The 7,194-nt window shown below is 38.5% G+C and overlaps 1 long non-coding RNA gene across 1 annotated transcript; it reads left to right on the forward strand.

Moving 5' to 3' along the window:
• Nucleotides 1–1,736: 1,736 nt before the first annotated feature.
• On the forward strand, nucleotides 1,737–5,732 carry LOC116729226 (uncharacterized). The gene is made up of 4 exons (XR_004341110.1): nucleotides 1,737–2,005; nucleotides 4,171–4,260; nucleotides 4,811–4,903; nucleotides 5,049–5,732. It is a non-coding gene; the product is annotated as an uncharacterized LOC116729226 (long non-coding RNA).
• The last annotated feature ends 1,462 nt before the right edge of the window (nucleotides 5,733–7,194 follow it).

A 7,194-nucleotide genomic window follows, 5' to 3' on the forward strand; every position in this document is an offset into this window, starting at 1 on the left:
CTCCTGGTTTCAGTCGACTTTCCTGAACTCCAGCTGAGTTTCCTCTGTTCCTGCTCCTGAAAGTTTCCTTCCTGCAGGTGAGATGAATAAATGATCATAAACTTTATTAGATTCAGCAGCAGCTCCACAGACGAGGAAGAGCAGCTCCTCTTCCTCTTCACAATGAATCAATAAATGTCTGAACGTCTGGTTCAGTTTAATCTGATAAAATCATAACATTTAAATTATCCACCAATAATTTCCTCAGGAATCCTTTCATCATGTTTAAAATATTACTGGGTTCAAATATTCAGATTCATTTCTGTGTAACGTTGCACTTATTTTCTGAAACATGTTTCAGTCTGTTTGATTTCAGCCAAAATGTTTGATGCTTTTTCTGAATAAACTCTTTTCCTGCTGCAGAGGTGAAGGATGAGACGACGAGTCTGCGTCCAGAGGCCGGCGGACTGGGAGGACTGGGAGGACTGGGAGGACTGGGGGGACTGGGAGGACTGGGAGGACTGGGGGCACTGGGGGGACTGGGGGTAATGGGAGGACTGGGAGGACTGGGGGGACTGGGAGGACTGGGAGGACTGGGGGGACTGGGAGGACTGGGGGGACTGGGAAGACTGGGAGGACTGGGGGGACTGGGGGGACTGGGAGGACTGGGAGGACTGGGGGGACTGGGAAGACTGGGAGGACTGGGGGGACTGGGGGGACTGGGAGGACTGGGAGGACTGGGAGGACTGGGGGGACTGGGAGGACTGGGAGGACTGGGGAGCTGTTCAGGACCCTGCAGGTACAGGAAGCCTCCTGGACGTGATGAATAAAATGTTCCAGCTGCTGAAGTTTTACAGATTTCATTACAACCAGTTTTATTCAAGGAAATAAAATCCTTTATATTTTAATTTCTTCATATTTTTAACAGATTTAGAACAGTTCTTTTTTAAAACTCTCAACACCAAGTTATATTTTTCACACTGGAGAAATAATTCACCAGGATTTCTTTATGTGCATTTATTCCTTGATGTTTGTTTAAATCAAATAAATTTTAAAATCTTAACTTTCTAGCAGGTTGGAGCAAAATCCTGAGATTACAGACGAACCAAGAAACTCAGATTATTTCTTCACAGGTTGGTGAACAAAAGATTTAATGAGTTAAATGGTTTAGATTTTTCTGGGTTTTTGAAATATTTAGATTTGTTGTTACATGGATTCAACTCAATATTTATAAAATTAATCAGAGACTCTGATCATTTATTAACTGATCAGAACTTGAATACTGATCACTTCATCAGAAAATAATGCTGATGGAAATATGAATCAAATGTATTTATGGAGAAAACTGAAGCTCAACAAAATGTAGAAAACAGGAATGAATGAATGAATGAATGAATGAATGAATGAATGAATGAATGAAAATGATCAAATATTAAACTGGGTGTCGAGGAGGTGAGGGGAATTTCAATATTATGATTTGTTATTATAATATTTTATTAATAATAATATATTAATTATCATAATATGTTGACTGGAACATAAACAGAACTTTTGTTCTGATCTGCTTCCTCCGCCAGAGTTCTGGTTCCTTCTGGGTCGATTAGAAGAACCAGCTGAGTTAATAACTCATCTAATGAAGGACGGAGAGACGCTGGCAGAATCATAAAATGCAATTCATGAGATTTTAGCTGCTTTTCACTACACTGGAAAAAGTGAAGCACAGAGTTGTTCATTCAAGCTAATAACTACCATTGAAAACATTGTAAAATAATTAACTTGGTTGTGAAAGTCTATTTTTTTGCATTCTGAGGTGTCAATTTTGATTCAGACTGAATTAATAACACTTCTGAAGGAAAGAAAGCAAATATTTTGGTTCCTCTCAAAACACGCTGAAAGGAAATGATGTCATATTTTCAATCTGAGTCACGTGAGAAGAAGTGGGGGAGAAGTGCTTGGAGAGCTTCGTCCGTTAAGACGGTTAAGAAAGAATGATTAACGTCCCAGCACGTCAAAGAATAAACCTGCGGTAAGTACTAAACTAAGCGGATGTAGACGTGTCTTAACAAGCCTACAATTGTATTAATGCAAAAGACTGAGTTAATGTCACCTGGTTAGCAAGCTGAATGTCCCGCCTAAATGTGTGTATCCCAGTAAACGCTTTCTTTTTTCGCCGGGTTAAATGTGGTGTAATTTCTTAACTTACACGTATTTCACGAGAAATATAACTATGTGTACATTGTTCGGTTGTAGCTGGAATTAATCAAGGTAGGCATAATTCGTTACCAATCACTAGCTTCCACCACGGTTAGCTCGGCTACACCGTGAATTTGACTAACTCAACACATGTTAAGCCATGTTAGCAATTAGTTAGTCTAGTGTGTTTATACCACTATGATTGTAAAGTCCCAGTTTGTTAATGGTAGCGAGGCCCGTTGAAAATTAATGGTGTTTTGTGCATGCATTATACTTGTATGGTATGGTAGGGATCAGTGTTGTATAGTAACGAAGTAAAAATACTTCACTACTTTACTTAAGTATATTTTGGAGTACTTCATACTTTCCTCGAGTATGGAAAATTTTTGATGACTTTCACTTTTACTTCACTACATTTCCGAACTTAATTGCGTACTTTTACTCCGATACATTTTCAATGTGTGGTTTAGTTACTCGTTACAAAAAAGCGAGAGAGAGAAACAAAGTGTTTTGATCCCACCTACTGATTAGCAAGTAGCAAGTAGGCTACCGAACAAAGTCCGTAGCCTACTTGCCTGGGCTTGTTCATCACCTCCAATAGGATACACCTGTTTCGCTTCTCCCATTGTTGGGGAAATCAGAAATCAGAACACCGTACAGCGGGTGTGTGGGAGGGTGGGACGAACACAGAAGAGTGCTGCCCGCACTGACGCGGCTCAGGGATTACGTGACACGCAGCGCCGTGCCCTATAATGCACTGTAAGCTATGTAATGTGTTTGAGGCAGTTGACCAAAATCCCGGACAATTTTTAAATTCCCCCCGGACATCTTTTTAGGTCTGAAAAGTAGGACATGTCCGGGAAAAAGAGGACGTCTGGTCACCCTAGTTCAATGGGGGACAGAAGCCATAGCGATAGCAATTTAGACTGAATTTAACGAATATAGGAAAGGCATGCAAGTTCAAAACCACAAACCATTAACATGCGCTACTCTTTAAAACTGGAACAATTTATTAGCAGGTTTCATTTTGCCTGCACTTGGTTGGGTACATTATTTTAAGTTTATTTGACAAGTTTACCAAAATATAAGAAATGTCATTCACACTTGCCTTGTTTTACTTTTTACTTGTACTTTTCATTACATTACTTGAGTACATCCATTTTTACAGTAATTTCCATACTTAAGTACAAGACGTTTCAGATACTTTAAGACTTTTACTCAAGTAACATTTCAGTCAGTGACTTCGACTTTTACCAAAGTCGTATTTTGGAGAGGTACTTGTACTTTTACTTGACTCTGAGATTTCAGTACTTTATACAACACTGTAGGTGATGTTTCCCAGTGTTCGCCATGCTGGTTTGTCCAACTGTTAAAACGGTTGCACAGGATATGCTCTCGGTAAGCGAATCTCCTTGCATTTTCCGAATGCTTTGTGTTTTCAGAGATATGTCATGGCATGCTGGCAGGTATCTTATGAAGTGTGACTTCGCACGCGTGAGCCAGCAAAACTGTTGGGTTGCAACGTTCAGAAAAACCAAATGAATGTGGAGACGAGATTAAGTGGACCAAACGATTTAATTAATTAATTAATTAATTAATTAATTAATTTTATTTCAGTCGAAGTGGTCTGCAAGATCAGTGTGGCAGGCAGAGTGCTTCAAAAAGTGAACATGCCAACTTCAACCAAGCTTACTCTATTAAAGCAAATCTCTAATGAAGGGGAGGGGGGGCCAAGTGTTGCATTTGCCTGCAGTCATTTTTACATTAGGGTGGCTCTGATTGTAAGAGCACAGTAGTAGCTATAATGATGTTGAATGAATGAATTTCTGTGTATATCTTAGTTTATACAAAACATGCAGCTCAATGTTCTTTACTACCGCTAGACTCAACATTGTATTTAGGTATATAGATTACCAGACTGTCATTAAAACTAAACAAACTAAGATTTCTGTTCATTGCACTTTCTAAATATTTACTGGTCTGCTTTCCTTTTTTCAGGTTGGATGTGGAAATGCAAAGAATGCAGCGAGCATTTTTCAAGAAGATCTGAGATACTGAAACACTTGAGAATTGACCATCGGTTTCACGGTAGGCGGCGTCCCTATCCATGCATCCACGCACAATGTCCCTGTTCGTCCAAGACATGGAATGGTCTTCAGAAACATCTCTCTAGAAATCATCCTTCTCTGGAGTCCCAACAAAGACACTCTTCTTTCAAGTGTTACATTTGTGGAAACAATCAGCTTTCTACTGAGCACGTTTTTTTCCAACATATCTATGAACATCTGAGAAAATATGAAGTAGTCCCATGTATGTTTGATGGTTGCTCATACAAAACCAACATATACAGCAGTTTCCGGAGCCATAAATGGAGAAAACATCGGCCATGCACCATTAATGACTTTAAAAGTGGAATAGTTGTCACGTCACTCATTTCCAATCCATCTGACTATGACTTGAATGAAGAAATAGAGCCAACCACTGAAGAGTCAAGAGATTTGGAAAAGGAAGTTGAACTGAAATTAGCTTCACTTTTACTTAAATTAGAACATACATATTTAGTCTCGGCTACAGCTGTAAATGAAGTTGCTAGACTAGTCTACACATCGCATAATAACCATTTTGATTGTCCCTAAAGGGTGCTGATGCAGATTTCAGAAGGGAGTGTATCCTCAGAGCTCTCATCATCTACCTGGGAGAACGTGTTGAGGACCTTATAAAGGAATACATGGTATGTCCAGATATTTTCTGTCACAATGATGATTCAACTTTATTCATCACGGCAGACCACCTATGCCATTATACAGTATATAGTGATTAATGAGGTGTGCCAGACTGCAGTTGTTCAGTTGCATATTTCGTATATTTTGCCTCAGGTCTCCCAGAAAGATCAAGCTGAGCAGGAGCTGGAGAGGACCATCATGGCAGTCTTCGTCTTCAGAGAGAATTCAAGCCTTCTACAGCAGCCCCAAGACGTTAGGATTGTCATTGATGGTGTGGAAGTCCTCAATGAGTTGCCTTCTCTTGCAGCCGGAGTGGCAATGCTCTTTGGACTTTGCTATGCGCTTAACATGGAGTATCCACAGGGTTTCAGGTTCACCTTTGAGGCCCTTCAGAAGATCCTGATGGAGCTTGGTTCCAACAAGATGACTTCCAAGATTCGCAAACTCAGTGGTGAACTCAAAACTGCACAGTAGTGTATATTTGTGTGTAAGCACACACATTAGCAATGTGTGCGTGTAGTTGCCACTGGCTTCTATTTAAGAGGTAGACCACCTCAGCAGCACTTTGTTATACAGGCTCACGGGGTCACTTTCATGGATGCTTTTGTTGGAATGTTAGTTCTTTGATGATGTTTAGAGATGCAACATTCCTTCAAGTTCAGATGTGTTTGACCAGTACAACAACAGTGGATGCTTTCCATCCATTTAATTTAGCTTGGTAAGCCATATTGTCTTTATTTCATTGCTCTGATATAGAGCAACAATGACATGTCTATATTTGTCTGAACATGCAACTTTTTTTTGTCCTTTTTTACTTGAGGAATAAATAACTTTGAAAAAAAACTGTTGCTGGAGTGTGTTAAGTGTGATGTGAGTGATGCAAATTGTTTTTGAAACCAAGTTTATGAAATATAAAAAAAAGACTTTCATGGTCCCAATGAATTAACTGGTGTTAATGCCTGAATATTAGTTTGGTGCAATGTATATATATTTGATTGGTTCAATTTCAATATTTTAGTTTGGTTCCAAAACTGAAATGTAAATAATTTAACTTGGATAAAGGTGAAGAATTAATATTGGGTCAAATAAAGTAATATGGTTTGAGTCAAAATTAAATAGTCATGTTGTACCAAACCACTTTATTTAGATTCTGTGAAGTCAAATATTTTAGATGCAACAAATGGACATCAATTTTTTTAATTTAAGCCAGGCCACACTTTTTACAGTGTATAAACTATAGTTTCAGTTATCAGTAGTTTACTATCTACTCTAAACACAAATGTGTGATTACAAAGAACATTTAGTTTTCCAGTGTGTATGATATGAAATTAAAAATAATAAAAAATAACAGTAATAAAAATCATGGTTTAACTTCTACATTATGTTGTTACATGGAGCAGCGGAAGTTGACGAATTAATGGATGAGGTGGTGAGGCAGACGAAGCGGCAGGATGAAGAGAAAAGAAGATGTTTAATGATAACAGTCCACAGAAACAGTCCAAAAGGCCGGACAGCGCTGCTGAGTGGTGCTGGTCCGGCAACACCATGCGCTGGAGCGTTCATCAAGCCCAGAGACCAAAACCCGACCGATACAAGAACTGTTTCTAAATGACGCCGACGGCAAACTGTGTTTATAAGGAAGCGAATCTGTCAGCGGGATCCATTTATGATGCATTTATGATGCATTTATGATGCATTTATGATGCATTTATGATGCATTTGCCAAAATAATTCTTGATCTTTTACGGTACAGCGTCAACTATGGAGCCTCAAGGCAAACAAAAGGTTTCGTAGTTTGGGACCATTTTGATCTTACGTCAGAAAATAAGTTATTGATTATCACTTCGTTGTTTCATCCGGTTCTTTTCCGTTTCTACTCGATCTATCGGAATCCAAATTCAGCTGAAATTGACTCTTAGTTTACTTTCATATTATGTTCTGCAGGTTAAGTTTTGCATATGTTTCTCCTATTAAATCATATATTTCATAATTTTATTCTTAAATTTCCCTCCATAAATAAAAATCTTTAGGCAGAAAAAAGGGAAATAAAGACAATCCCGCTATAAATAAATACAAAAAAGACATTTCCAGCAAAACACATCCATAAAGATCTGCGTACAAAATAAATATTTTTAAAAAATTTATTTATGTGAACAATATACAGTGTCACTAAAATCTGTTTTATTTAAATGAATTCACCTCCTCAATGCTGAGGCTTTATAGGCGTCAGAATGAAGTCCAGATACACCTGGATAAACTCAGGTATGCAGCCATTCTACAAATTACTCTGTTGCTTTTT

Source organism: Xiphophorus hellerii, chromosome 12 (genome assembly GCF_003331165.1).
Source record: "Xiphophorus hellerii strain 12219 chromosome 12, Xiphophorus_hellerii-4.1, whole genome shotgun sequence".
Classification (NCBI taxonomy): Eukaryota; Metazoa; Chordata; class Actinopteri; order Cyprinodontiformes; family Poeciliidae; genus Xiphophorus; species Xiphophorus hellerii.